We start from the raw sequence: 16,317 nt of genomic DNA, 5'->3' as shown, positions 1-16,317 counted from the left end.
GTATGTTATCACGTTTTCTCCTCCTTATTAATAAATAGGATTTCCCGATCACCCAAGACGCAACATAAAAAAAAAGAAATAAATAATGTCACTTTTAGGTTGTACGTGAAACTAAAATATGCCTCCTTGGTCTTCTGACTAGGATCAAATGATAGTATCTGTCCTGTCTAAGGCGCAATGTGAAATAAATAAATAAATAAATAAATAAATAAATGAATATATAAAAATGATGTCACTTTTGGGCGTACGTGAAGCTTTTTAAAATATGCCTTTTCGGTTTTCCATCTAGAATCTAAGGGTAATATCCGTCCTGTCTAAAGATGGTATAATGCTATCGTAAGGCTTTCGTCCGTGCCGGGTGTCCATACCCTGGAAATATGTCACAGACTCCTATAATGATATTGGAGATAAACCGTAATAACCAGATATATTCTGACACCACATTAACCAGAGTACTTAGATAAGGACATATCTTAGAAAATTGACCATATCCTGTCTGCTCATCCTTCAGCTAACATTCACGTCTGTGGAGACTTCAGTGTTCACAATGTGGAATGGTTAGCCCACTCAAACAAGACAGATGATGAGGGGATGTTCTGTCACGATTTCTCTATTGCTTATGACCTAACCCAGTTTGTTCACGAATCCACCCGTGTGCCCGACACTGATGGTCAATATGCAAGTCTCTAAACCTTTTTCTCACAACTTGCCCTGAGCAATGTTCATCTTTTATGCTGTCCTCACTGGGATCTTCCGACCACTCGGTTGTCTCCATTAAGATTAAAGCACAATGTAATAAGTCCTCCGACATATCTGTCCATCGTACAGTATATCTATACTTTATGGCTGACTAAGATAGCTTTCGTACATTTATATAAGATCGCCCTCTACGTTCCATGTTTAAAAAGCACGTGTGAAGTTTGGTATATAGGGTATTCAGACATGTGGAAAACTTTTTAATCAGTTTTCATCCGGAAAAAAAGAGATGCTAAGGAGTCAAAATTTAAAAATTGGTACATGATGGGGAGTCATCAGATTTTTATATGTTTATCAACTGTTTCACGAATGTGTGTGCCTGAATCATTCACATTATGTTAAAAATAAGTAGGTTTGAAAACAGTTTTTAAAGATCGTGTCAAGCTGGCCTAATGGTTATCGTACTTGATTCACTGTCTTTAGGTTTTGGTTTCGATTTCAGCTGGAGTAGTTCTTTTACTTACAAGAAGTGAACTGTTTAGAAAAAAACATAAAACTCGCACGCACGTGTCTCAGTTTCTTTTCGTTTTTTACGTCATTTTTTAAAGGAATTTAACGTTACGTTTAATACCTCTTTTAGTCTGATATAAAACTGCCTGTACCTACCCGGCGTTGTCCGGAAATCGTTTTACTTATTTTTTTTTTCTTAACCTCTTTGGCACCTGTGCATAAAGGGGTCGTGTCTAACAGCGGACTGTGGGGAATTGAGCAGCAAGATGTTTGTTCACATTACATTTAAGCTTCTGCATACTAGCAAAGTCAGGAAAACAGAGAAAGAATACAAAAGTCTACCAGTCCGAGGGAAGAAACTATTAGAGTAGAAGATTAAGGACTTCAACAGTGAAGGGGTGGAATTTTGCTGCTTGTCGGGTTAATCAGAGGTATATATGGCGAGGAGGCACAAGTGCTATGAGTTCATCAGAGCACATTCCATTAAAGTACCGACAAAACAGGCACAGGGATGCAACATTACAACAATGAGATAGAGGCTTGGCCGATATTGTAGATGGCTTCCTTCAATCTTGACAGACTATGGATACCCACTGTAAGGGTGCCTGCGTGTGGAATTTTTTGTGACAAGAGTTGCGCAATCATCAACCTTACCTCTTCTGGGTTGGCGTTTATAAATACCAGTGGCAAGTGGAGGTTCAGGAAGACTGAAAACAATGTCGAGTTAAGCAGAAAGCACATACAGCGCCTAGTCTTCCCAAATGGTTACCCATCTGGTACTAGCTAGGTTGAACGTTGCTTTATTTTGCTGATCTGACGAGAACCGGTGTGTCAACGTGATAATGCCGTATATATGATAGTGTGGGACTTTAGATTTGAGCCTCTAAAACATTGGTAAATACGCCATGCATTTTTTTTTTTACAAAACGATCATCAATTTTCAAGGTCCGAAGGCCACTCGAGGATAAGGGTTAATAGGTGTACAGTAGTCAATGGGATAATATCATAGTAATCATTAATAATGAAATTTGGTAAATTGGATTACTTAAGGAGACGGTTCATCAAAAATTTGTTTACATTAGACTTGAAAACGACCATATTGTAGTCAGCTGGAAAGCAAGGAAACGGAAGAGAGTTTCACAAACGTACAGTTCTAAGAAAGAAACTTTGTTCATGGAATATATGTTTATGTTTAGGGACAGATAAAGAGTGAGGGAAATTATTGATAGTGATTTCAACTAAACTAGTGTTTTTCGTAAAAGTTTGGCGAGGGGGACGATAGATCGGAGCTCAGACGAGCACTTGGCATGTAAATAACTATAACGCAGAGACAAGCTTGCAAAGTCTTTCCTGTGGGAAAGAGGTAGCATGGAAGAGAAAAGGGTATCACCCACTAGGCTAGGATAGCTTCCGTCAATTTGTATCAGATCTATCTCTGCGTTCCAAAAATATCATGGGGTATCCATTCACACTGAACGTCCATAATATGCCTAGCAGCACTATATTACATATGAAAGACGCCGCTGTGGAATTTCCATAGGTCTCGTTCATAAAAAAATAATGATTCAATACGCAATTATCATGAATCACGTATACACACAAAGTTGTAACCACAAAGATACGGGTAGGGGGATGGGTCTATCTCTATTTATATATAAAGTAAGGTATGTGTATATATTTATATGTATGTACGTACAGGATTCACTCCTAAACTAACTGACCATTATGAATTTTGGAATACGACTGCTATGATAAGGGCTCTTAATATGGGCTATAATTTAATTCAATTTCAATTTGACTATCTCTGAGTATAACCTGGCGGTTACGCTCGAACCGTTTTCGTTAGAGTTCAAATCTCTCTTGGACCCCCATGCCGTTTGGTACCGTCGCAAAGGAATAAACAAACAAAAATAAATAAATCCGACGCGGCTTTTCTTTCTTTTTAACATAAGTTGTTTATCACCGTTTTTCTTTCTCCCTATCTTGACACCAGCTTGAAAGGTTTTCACTTCTGCTTCACTACCCGCCGGTCGTAGACAGCCATTTCCTGTACGTCCATCTTTTTCGATCGCACTCTTTCTTCTCTCTTCATTTCACATGTCCGTCTCCTTCGCCGCCGACTTTGTTTCCCCCTCGACCACGTGGGAATCCTTTTTTTTTTCTTCTTTTTCTTCAGATGCAAGCCGGCGCACGCTTGCCAATTTGCATAGGCGTTGAAACGCTACCCCTGCTGCTAATACAATCGCTTGCCATTCATCTTTCGGCTGCTGGTGTTTTCATACGCGCTCATATGCGCTCTGTTATCCCCCCCACTAGGCTACGAAGTCTATTGTAAGTCTATATGTATTTGGATGCCAGAGCTAGAATCATCTTTTGAACTCGTAGATTTTGGAAGTTTCCGTCTTGAAGGCGGCATTAATTACATGTACTTTCACTTATCAGCCTCATAAACTGACCCCCCCCTTGGTAAACAAAGCAACAGCTTTTATTCGCAAAGTGAATTTTCTGATAAGTTGGAGAGCCAGCCTAAACAAAAAATTACGCTTTTCACCTGATAATGTGACAATTTATATTATCTGAATTACTACTATTCTCATCTTGGTTGTTTTCATATCGTTTCAGCCGATGTAACCTCTTACTTTTTCCAGATGCATCCTTTTTTAATTTGGGGATCTTTATGCTGAGCATGAAAGCCTAGTTAAAATCGTGTTAGGAAAATATTTTAAATAAGAATAGCTTAAACTTTAACACTTACTTTTTTTTAACGCCTTCGAAAGGAAAAGAAACTGATAGCTAAATCCAATCAGTGCACACACTTTAAGCAATCTATAGTATAAATCTCACCTGTCTGTTTAAATGTATGTATGTAGGTGTATTTCGCCAAAACTTTCGACAGAGTCGACGGATTTTCACGAGATCGGTATTGTTTTGAAGCTCGACCCTTCGGGCGACAAATATCGAAACACTGGCTAAAAACATTCATTCCTTCAACCTCGACTGGACACTTTTCTACAGGGAGGGGTCGCTTTTTTCGCCGATATTTTCGAAAGTCATCCCCCTCTTTTCGATTGACTAGCCTTAATTTAAACATTCTTCACTTCTGGTTTGGCGATGGGCGCAGCAGACCAGCGCCACGTTTCTTTTTCACGGTCTTTTCCACCTTCACGGTACGGGTTCGAACCTCCCTGCCTACTACCACTTTTTTTTTCTGCTCAATACACACCTTCAAATACCCGGGCAACGCCGGGCACCCAGGCTATATATATATATATATATATATATATATATATATATATATATATATATATATATATAAGCGGGGGTGGTTGGCTGCTGGTAAAATCGAAAGTTAAAAAAAAATGTATTTGGATGCCAGAGCTAGAATCGAAACCGAAAGTAAAACTCTAGCATTCAAAACTAGTGACGTTACCACTGTACTAACGTGATACACACAAGAACTGAATTAAAAATAAACAATAAACTAAAATATACGTATAAAATGTGTAACGATTTTTTAAATTTTGACCCCCTTTTTGACTCCTTACAAACTATTTTGACTGGCTAACGATCCATAAAAGAAAGGTCCGCAATCAATCCAATCCAATCATTTGAGGCCCCTAGCGCCGCTCTGCGACTTTTAATTTCGGTGGAGATAGAGTTTGAAAATATTCAGACAGACCGACAGATTATATATATATATATATATATATATATATATATATATATATATATATATATATATATATATATATACATACACAGGGTGCCCCCCCCAAAAAAAAAAAATTGGCCCCAACTCTGATTAGGCCCCGTCTTAGTGTTGTGTCACGTACGGCCTAAAAGCGACATAATTTTTTTTTATAAAATTTATTTATTTATTTATTTATTTATTTATTTTATTTTATTTTATCTTTTACATTGCGGGTTCGGTGATCGGGAGATCCTAATTATTAAAAAGAGGGATAGAAGGCGATAACATACTACGAACATTAAATTAGCGTAGAAGGTCTCTATCCTCCTTTTTAATAAATAGTATCTCCCGATCAAATAATTTATAATCTGGAAACTGTGACACACGTACGTACGCACATCTGTTAAAGATACTACGTATTAATATATACAGGGTGACCAAAAGAAAACGGGCCTCAGCTCTAATTAGGCCCCGATTCTTAATGTTTTGTCATAACTAGTTTATTATATTCAAAACATCACATCAAAACACTAGGGTCTTTGGCCTTTTTTTTTCTCCGTTCTACAGCATATGTTCTAGATAGCCTCCATTTTGCTTTTGTTTTTTTTTGGGGGGGGGTCATCCTGTATGTGTGTGTGTGCGTGTATATATATATATATATATATATATATATATATATATATATATATATATATATATGAGTAAAAAGATTAATAATTGTGAATTAGTGAATTATAGATAGAAGCACTCTGACCTAAAAAAATGTCTTGGCATTCCCTGATAGGGGTTCCAAAGGCAATTAGCAATAAACTAACCCCTTCTCAAAGAAAGAAGCCTAGGAGAGTGCTGAAAGTATACAAGACCAGCGACATATCGCGAACAGCAGGATAAAGTTCATTACAATAATGGCCTCGACTCTGTCGGCTTTGGGACAGCCAGCGGCAGCGCCATGATTGTGTTGATATTAAGATTTATTAAAAATAAAACTTAAGCGTGACAGACGGAGGAACAGAGCCTGCCGTAGAGATGCAAGGTCGCATCTGGAAATCTTAATATAATAATATCAACAGCTTGAAAAATCACCCGAGTCAGCTATTTTGATTGGTTGAAAAAGAGGCTCACTGATGAGGCAAGAACAATGAAAATTCTCGAACTAATTTTGAAGAATTAATACTCGAAAATAGTGGCAAGTTCTGTGTATGCGTTCAAAAAAATGAAGAGAGGAAGAAAACGGTGAAATAATAAGATGGAGTTTTTTTTTTTTAAATAAATAAATAAGGAAGGGGCATAGAAATAGAAGAAGATGAAGAAGGAGAATCTGATGATGATGATGATGATGATGATGATGATGATGCTGAAGGGGTTTATGAGGAGATGAAAGAAGAAGAAGAAGAAGAAGAAGAAGAAGGAGAAGAAGAAAAAGAAGAAAAAGAAGAAGAATGAGTTTTGTAAACGTGAAAGCACAGAAGAGAAGGAAAAAACGAATGAAAGAAGGGGAGATATAATGAAGAAAAGAAGGAGAAAGGAAGAAAATTGCCGTTTTTTTAGTGGGGGGGAGGAATAAATAAGAATGAGGCAGAGAAATATAAGAAGATGAAGAAGGAGGAGGAGGGAGGGGGAAGAGGCAACAAACGAGTTTTAACAAAGTACAGAGGAAAGAAAGGAACAAATAATGACGATCAGAAAGAGGAAGCCTGGACCCTTTTCTTTTTTTACAAAGGAATTACCACTTATCAAGGCTCAGCGGCCACTCGAGGATAAGAGTTAAAGAGTGTACAGTGGTCAAAAGGGCAATATCACAGTAATCGTTAGAAGTGTAAATTTGATAAATTGGATTATTAAGGCTCATCATGAACTTGTTTACATTGGACTTGAAGACAGTCATATTGTAGTCAGCTGGAAAGTAGGTAAACGGAAGAGAGTTCCAGGGGTGTGCAGTTCTTAAAAAGAAGTTTTGTTCATGGAATGTACGTTTATGTTTAGGCACAGATAAAGAGTGGGGGAAACTATTGATAGTGTTTACAAACAAATAAGTGTTTCCCGTGAATGTTTGGCGAGGGAGGACCATAGATTGGAGGTTAGACAAGCACTTGCCATGAACATAACGATAAAAGAGAGACGGGCTTGCAATGTCTCTTCTGTGAGAGAGGGGTTGCACGGAAGAGAAAAGGGCATCCCCCACTAGGCTACGAAGTCTATTGTGAATTCTGTCGGTGCAGGATAAGGTTTTCCTAGCAACTCCTGTTCTGATGCTGTACTTAGTCGATTCTTTCCTCAATCAACAAAGCAGAAATTCTTCTATTTTTGTTCCAATTTTGGGAGGTGGATGTTCCCCCACATTAAAAACCGACTTTATGTCTAACTTTACCCTTGTGAGCAGACCAGGAAATAGAAACAGAAAAAGAAAGAAAGCAAATTGAAAGAAAAGGAAATAAAGAAAGGAAGAGAAAAGGAAAGGAGGAACAAGAAAAGAATCAAAGAAGAAAAGAGAGAAGTAAATAAATAGAAAGAATAGAAGAAAGAAAGAGAAAAAAGATGACAGAAGATTAATGAAAGTAAGAAAGTTCCGTTTGCCTGCTTTCCAGCTGACTACAATATGATTGTTTTCAAGTCCAACGTAAACAAGTTCTTGATGAGCCGTTCCACTTAAGTTAACAAATTTACCGAATTGCCATTACTAACGATTATTATATTGTCCAATTGACTACTGTATACTCTTTAACTCTTATCCTCGAGTGGCCTCTGGGCCTTGATAAGTGGTGATGCCTATGTAAAAAAAGAAGAAAATGCGAGCATGAAAGAGAAAAAAAAGGTAAAAAAAAGAGAAAAAAAGGAAAATGAGAGAGGAATGAAATCGAAGACAAAGAATGAAGAGAAAGAAATTATCAAAAAAATATTTAAAAAAGGAACAAAGGAAAGAAAAAAGGGAGGAAAAGAATTTTTAAAAGAGAGGAAAAAGAAAGAATGTAGAAGAAGAGAAAACGAGAGAGGAAAATAAAGAAGAAAAAGAAGGAACTGTAAAGAAGTTAAGATAAATAAATAAAAAAAAAGAATAAGAGAGAAAGAAAGGAGACGGAAAAAAGAAAGAAAAAAAAGAAATTAGAAAAATAATGGACATAAAAAATAAGTAAAAAAAAAAATAACCAATAAAAGAAAAGGAAAGAAAAAAACAAAAAAATTAAGTAAAGAAAAGAAAGGGAAAGAAAGAAGAAAGAAAAATAAAACGGAAGGCGATAAGAAAGAAAAAGTTCACAAAATAAAGAAAAATGATGTTAAAATAAAAACTAATTAGGAGGGAAAAAGAACAGAAATAAGAACGTGGATGATATAAGAAAAAAAAAAATCCAGAAGAAAAAAATGTTAAAAGGTTGAAGAGAAAAGGTCAAGAGAACAACATGGATATGATAAAGCAATTTGAAGAGGAAAAAGATTGATATCATTCAGAAAATGGTATTTGCTGCCAATTGGACATGCAATCAACAGAAAGGGAAAGAGCAATACTCTGGATGTATCTGTTATATATATATATATATATATATATATATATATATATATATATATATATATATATATATATATATATATATATATATATACTCACCTCCTACGCTCGCAGCATGCCCGCATCTTTGCTTTTATCATTTCGCCTCACTTCCACAATTCATGTATAAAGACTTTTTTTTGCCTCTATCATGTCTTTTTTTTCATAGAGAAGCCTTAACTTAACAGTTCAGGACCTATCAGGTTGGCAACTGTGGTTAAAAGTAAAGAACCTTACCTCATGCATCGTGCGGCTCGTGTTAGGAAAGAAAAAAAAAGAGAAAATAAAAATGGCCGCCCCCTTGGTATTTATGGACTGAAAATCACGTGATGTGACGAGAGGGGGGATGGTGTATGCAAATGAGATGTGGTTGTGTCTCTCTATAAAAGAGCCGTCTTCTTTATTTTGGGGGTCAGTGTGGAAAGTGCAGAGAGATGAGAACAGTTGAATTTGAGTTTGAGACTTTTGATCTGAGGTTGAGTTCAAATTTAACATCATTTTTTAATTCTGACCAGGAGTGAGAAATTAGTAGCATATACATCGCAACAATACTCCATACATGAGCGAATGATGGCCTTGTAGGTGTACAGGATACTTTCAGGCGTAAGTAACTTTCTAACATGGTAGAGAGAGCCCACCTTGTTCGCAACAGACTTTGCAATACCCTCGATGTAGCTGTTCCAGCTATGTTTCGTGTTAATGTTAAGTCGAGGAGTTTGAAACAAGTACTTTCAGGTAATGTATTATTAGACATAGCTATTGATGGTTGAGAAGGTTTCTTGTAAATATTAAAAGAAACGAACTTAGTCTTGGCAACATTACAGAAAAGACTTTTTACTTAAGCAGAAATAACTGCATCAAGATGCCCAATGTATGTTTTTGACTTCCGTCGTCATGTCAACCACATATTTCCTCTTTTTGAAAATGTACATTTTGGTTATTAGTATTAAAGGCAACGGTAAGATCTACAGAAAATGGTATTTGCTAACAAGTGAACGTGCAATTAAAAGATAGAGAGAGAGAGAGAGAGAGAGAGAGATAGAGAGAGGAGAGGACAAAGTCACTCATTTTAAATGAACTAGAAAAACACGTAAACGATACAAACAAAATGGAAATGATTAAATAATTTGTAAGAAAAAGAAATAAAACGAAAAAAGGAAAAGGCAGAAGAAAAAAGAGAAGAAAAAGAAAGAAACGTAAAGAAGTTGAGATGAATAAAGAAGAATGGGGGAGAAGGGAAGGGGGCGGAAAGAAGAAAGAAAAATGAAGAAATAAGGGGGGTAATAAAGAAGAAAAAACAAAAATAGAAAAAAAAGACAAAGAAAGAAAGCAAGATAATACAGTAAAGGAAAGAAAGGTGAAAGAAAGAAGAAAGAAAAAAATGAAAGGCAATAGGGAAGAAAAAGTTTGCAAAATAAAGAAAAAATGTTAAAATTAAAAATAATTAACAAGAAAAAAAGAAAAAAAGTCAGAAGATATTTTTTTCTAAAAAGGTGAAGAGAAAAGGACAAGAGATACGCCAAAAACAAAATGGAGATAATAAAATAATTTGCTAAAAAGAAACAAGAGAAAAAAGATGGATATCATTAAGAGGCTGAGTATGGCGTAATTCAACTGGAGTAACATTGCTTCGTTCTGTGTTAGTTCTTGTGTCAATTTGACTTTGAACAACAGACAGCAACAGTCAAGATTGTCAACCATTGAAAAGTAGTCACCACATATCTCAATCCGATCCCAACACACACACATCTGACCTCCGTCATCATGTCAGCCACTGAGTTGTCTCCCCTTTGTAATATGCACAATTTCGCTATTAAAGACAATAGTAGGATATCCAGAAAATGGCATTTGCTACCAAGCAAACACGTGATCAAAAGAGAAATAAATAGGGAGGGAGGGGGGCATATGCACGCATTCTAAATGAGTGCATATGCAAATCAACTTTCAGAATTAAGTGTGACACTTCTTAATTACTTTCTAATTCATCGTGGCACACCAAAGTAGTCAGCTGATATTGTTAAGCGTTCAACGAACAGTCAACAAATTGCAAATGGCACTTCATGCACCCCCTCTTCCTCCGACATGCATATGCACCGATGAATACGTTCACGGGCCATTTATAACTTACCAATATTTGATTGACCATCAGGCATGGCCTAGATTGTAAATCTACTCATTGGATTCGTGTATTCCTTATATTGGTCATTGCTATTTCCGCAATGTTCTGACTAGTTTCAATAAGTTTCTATGATTGACGTTTGCTCCAGATCTAAAATCGAAGACATGATGTTCCCGAAGTTTTGAGATGGAGATTGGTTATTCGTATTTTTTGGATTCTTCGGACTACTGTTCTCATCTTGAGTGTTATTTTCACAACGTTTTGGTCCATGTAACCTCTAACCATTTTCAGATTTGAAATTCTGTGCAGTTTTCCGAGTTCGATAGAAAGATTCTCTAGTAAGACAAGATACACCTGAAGAAGATCAGAGGTTACATCGACATTATGAAAATAGAACTCAAAATAAGAACAATAGTTAAAAGAAACCAAATTAAAGAAAACAAGTGTAAGACGTATATACAATCTGTTGCTAAGGTTTCTGGAAAAATGGTTACATCATGCTACGGCTCCAGAAAATACCTGAGTCTTGAAGCAATCCTCTAGTTATGTTAAACATAGAGACATCTCAAGATTTTTTTTTTTTTTTTACACGGTGGTCACCACTTATCAAGGCCCGGAAGCCACTCAGGGATAAGGGTTGGATGGAGCACTGTTATCACATCTTGGGAAGTGGCTCTCAGAGCATTCATGATTTGACAGGGTATAAAATCGGTTTCACAATCTAGTGGTTGTTGTTCTTTCTTGTTCTTTACAGCCCCTTTCTTATGGAAGAGGTGTCACTACACTATCGTTATTTCTATGGTAAGGGTTCGATTCAGCTCCAATCTCTGGTTCTACTTTGCAAAAGATTCACAGCAAGAACTCGACCTCTACCACCACTGAAAAGAACTTTTCTTTCTTCCTCCTTGTGTCTTACATCGAACTGAATTTCCATGATTTCAGTTTTATAAATAGAATAAAGCAAAATGCTTTTTTTCTGTTTAAGGGTGTTTGGCGCGAACGCAGACCCCACAATATTATTACGAAAAGAAAAAATAATAATACAAAATTGATATCACAGTTGTATTCCTCTGAAAAAATTGTGTTTGAAATGGCATAGGGTTTTGTTTTCAATTGTATACTTAAACAGAGAGAAACACAGAGTCACCACGTATAATTGTTGCAGATGCTGGTTTTGTGCCATTGTACACATATTTACACATGGAACCAACACGTTGTATGCAGTCTACGTCGCAAAGAACATAGGACAAGTAATAACTCGACTCCTTTTGTTTTTTTGTAATAATGACATTTATTTTCTCCTTCTCTCGTCATACGTTGAAGCTGTGACGTTTCTCACGTGGTCATGCTCATTCTCTCTGAACTGTTCACTCGAACGTCATCCATGTCTCTAATGTAATCTTGAACATGCTCTCGAACGTTTTCTTGACCATGCTCCCGAAGTTCTCCTCTGTCTGTTGCACACGTTCTTTTTTTATTATATTTTTCTTTATCCTTACGGTGACATCATTTCGCCTTTTGTACAAACTTGCGTCCGCTCTCTAATACAGTTTAGTCTGGTTTGGTTATTTTGTTTTATGGACTACCAAGCCTTTTCGGATTACTTTATACTGGATCCGGACAGTTCGGTAAAAGCTTTTATGCTTTAATTTTTTATATATATTTATTTATATAGTTTAAAATCACCTTAATTTCGACGATATACACCTTCATCAGGCATGGAATCAGTTTGTGTTTTTTTTCTTTTTCTTTCCTTTTGGCAATGTGTCACTAGAAAATCACCTTATTATAAATATTTATTTATGATGTTTAGTTTGGTTATTTTGTAGAGAAAAACTGTTTTTCTTTTTGGTTTTGTAAAAGAAAAGGAAAATGACAATGTTTGGTGCAATTTTGGTCAGGAAGCCAGTATCTTCAGACAGCCTGGTCTGATAGCACCTATTGTAGATTAAATACCTTACTTGAAAAATTAACCGGAAACACAGAATCCATATTCTCTAATCCTACCCCCGAGGGTAGAGTTAGACATAAGTTCAGTTTTTAAGATGGGGGAAAATTCAGCTCCCCCAAAAAGGGGTAGACCGGATTGGGACAAAAAAATATATATATATAATAATAATGTGTCTCCTTCACTTAATGAGAAAAAAACAGATACTCTACTTTGCTCTCAGAAACAGTCATTATGGATTAAACAGCTTACTTGATAAATTAACCAGATATCTCAGAAGAATCTATTTGTTCAGAAACAAGAAAGAATGCGACAAGAAGCCGTTCTTTTGATTTCACTATTCTGAACGATTGTCTACCTTCAAGTGTCAATTGAAGACACAGAAGGCTCAGGTGTACACTGGACGAATCAAGTGTTAGAATTTTTATCTGCATTGAACCATTGTGCTTGGCGTGATAAAGAGCTAACTTAGCTTGCAGATATACAAAGGCGTAATTGCGTCGACTCAATTAGACATTGACAACAAGTTCATGAAGATATTTATATTTCTTCTATTTACCGCGTTTAAATGATGATAAAAGCTTGGATGGTTTCGTGACAAATGATATGCATATTATTAGTGGTCTGACAAGACTACAGGGGAGACAACAAAGCAAAAAAAAAAAGCAAAAAAAAAAAAGCAAAACTCATCCCAAACCAGAAAAACTGAAGCTGGCTTATAGGACACTATATATACAGATGTAGGAAAATTTGGGCATATTTTATTGGTTTTAAAATATAGGTTCTTTTTTACTAATTGTCATAAAATTTTAACCATAGCATAGTATTATAATCTTCAAAATCCTGCAAATTTTCATGCAGTCTCGTCCCATAGAACAAAAGATATGAGCATTTCAACATTCAATTTGACTACAAGTATATATATATATATATATATATATATATATATATATATATATATATATATATATATATATATATATATATATATATATATATATATATATATATATATATATATATATATATATATATATATATATATATACACACGGCATAATCACGTTGACACACCGGTTCTCGTCAGATCACCGAAGTTAAGCAACGTTGAGCCTGGCTAGTACCAGATGGGTGACCATTTGGGAATTCTAGGCGCTGTATGTGCTTTCCGCTTATCTCAGCATTTGTTTCCAGTCGTCCTGAACCTCCACTTGTCACTGGTATTCAACAATGTCGAATCAGGAGAGGTGTGGTTGGAGATTGCGCAACTCTTGCCACATAAATTTCCCGCGCAGGCACCCTTACCGTGGGTATCCATAGTCTGTCAAGACTGAAGGAAGCATATATATATATATATATATATATATATATATATATATATATATATATATATATATATATATATATACCACCTATTTGGGCAATTTTATATATTCCAAATCTCAGTGACTATTGATCAGAATTTAACAAATGAAGACTCGTTGGAAAGGTAATGACTTGAATTGTGGGCTATGTAACATTTGTTCTTTAGGTCAGAAGCTTGAGGGATATATATATATATATATATATATATATATATATATATATATATATATATGCCAGCGCCATATATCAACATTTAATAAAAAAAACAAAACATAACTGTCCCCGCACTAATCTTAAACAAATTCTTGTTGGTAATTAAAAAATTTTACTACACAAAAATAATTTTAAAGTTACAAATCCTCGACGCATCCTATATAAGAATCGTCATACTATAATAAATATTGCATTCAAGATGAGCAACAACGTGTTAAAGTGTTTGGCGTAGCGCATAAACGACAAGCTTTGCAACTATTGACCCGCTGACTCGTTGATTTTAATAGTCAGATTTTTAATGGATTTTTAATTGAATTTTTACCTTCCATCACGTGATACAATATATTGTATATTTTACTTTTCACTTTTCACGCCTACTCATTTACACCTCCTCAGCGCCTGAAGATGATTCGCAGTCGAATCGAAAGTGGTCATGATAACTATGGAACATATATAAATATTTTCGATTTTGACATTATAAATCTCATACCGAAAACCGAAAAAATAAAAAAAATAAACAAATCATAAAGCAAAGTATCTACGTTGTATTTAATGTCTGTCTGAATATATATATATATATATATATATATATATATATATATATATATATATATGCATGTATATATACATGTATATATATGCATGCATATATATACATGTATATATATACATATATACATATATACATGTGTATATATGTATATATATGTACGTATACATATATATAAACACGCATATATACATATATATGCATGTATATATACATGTATATATATGCATGCATATATATACATGTATATATATACATATATACATATATACATGTGTATATATGTATATATATGTACGTATACATATATATAAACACGCATATATACATATATATATATATATATATATATATATATATATATATATATATATATATATATAGTGTTGCCAAAAAGAAAGACCACAACCTTAAGCTTAATTGAAGGTAACTGTTTAAACAACCTATACCTCATTTGATTCGCTTTTTATTCCTCTGTAATTTTACCTCTTCATATTTGACTTTTTACTTAAAGTATTCTAGTGTTCACGTCAATTTAAAAAATTAGCTTCAAATCGAGAGGGCAAAAAGAAACTCCGCAGCAACAAACGAGCTTTAAACCAGCTTAATATATCCACTTTTTAGGCAACAATGCATCTCTAATCGTAATTGTTGTTGATTCAGGTTATACAACGTAATATAAAGTCCATATGCCTCGACTTTCTTCTAGTGATCGTCAGGAGCTCATTAATATCCACCTTTATGGTTTAGCCAATCGGGAAATCGGCCGCAGATTGAAATGTGATGAGAAAACGGTACGAATGACTGTGCAAAAGCACCAAAACACCGGCAATGTTTATGATACCCCTAAATCTGGTCGTCTTAGAGTTACTTCTTACATGGAAGATAATGTTATCAAGATCCGAAGCCTCAGAAACAGTTTTGGAACGGCTCCCCAAATCCAACAACAGTGTAATCTTGTTAAAAAGTGCTATCTTCTACAGTTTAGAAGAGATTGTTGCAAGACACAAGCCTATGATTTCTGTAAAGAAAAGGAAGCGCTTTCTGGACTTCGTCACACACAATGAAGATCATGACTCTTCATCTTGGTCGACGAAAGCAAGTTCACTAGGCTAGCTAGTGATTGTAGGCAGTACGTCTGTCAAAGGAAGAACGAAGAATTTAATCCTAGGGGCACAGTGTCAATACTGTAAGGTGATCGAGAGTTCAGTTTTGGTGTGGAGCGTTATAAGAGCCTATAGTTCGTTTGCGAGTTCAAATTAATTCGACCAAGAAATTAATATGTTGACGGTTGACCGGAATTTAGATGATAATTCCATTTTCATGCATGATAATGCTCCCATTCACACAGTTAGCAATCTGAAGAGGTTCCTTCGTGTTTGGATTGGCCTGCACAATCTACAGACCCCAATCCTATCGAAAACGTATAACCACACATCGCACAATTTGAACAAAAATTAAAGAGAAATAGGATGCATTCAAAGAATGCCCAAAAGATTGCACGCTGTCAAATTGCAGAAGGGGTTTTCTCAAAATATTAACTAGTTCATTGTATTCCTGTTGTATTTGTGTTGCATTAATATTCTAAAGTTACACTTAAATAACATTTTTCCATTGTGCAGAGTTTCTTTTTCCTTCCTGATTTAACGTATAGATAAAATGTGTAAGGTAAGTGAAATACACA

At 35.2% G+C, this 16,317-nt stretch overlaps 1 protein-coding gene and 1 pseudogene across 1 annotated transcript in view; one reads left to right on the top strand and one right to left on the bottom strand.

The window, feature by feature from the left end:
- Positions 1 to 16,317, bottom strand: part of LOC145252797 (osmotic avoidance abnormal protein 3-like) — a 2,582,558-nt gene that overhangs the window by 564,311 nt on the left and 2,001,930 nt on the right. The window lies entirely within an intron of this gene.
- On the top strand, positions 13,553 to 13,669 carry LOC145253136 (5S ribosomal RNA; annotated as a pseudogene).

The sequence above is a fragment of the Euprymna scolopes genome, chromosome 29, assembly GCF_053919585.1.
Source record: "Euprymna scolopes isolate OS-2025 chromosome 29, ASM5391958v1, whole genome shotgun sequence".
In the NCBI taxonomy this organism is placed as follows: Eukaryota; Metazoa; Mollusca; class Cephalopoda; order Sepiida; family Sepiolidae; genus Euprymna; species Euprymna scolopes.
The sequence above is the reverse complement of the archived record's forward strand: the minus strand, read 5'-3'. Positions and strand labels throughout refer to the sequence as shown.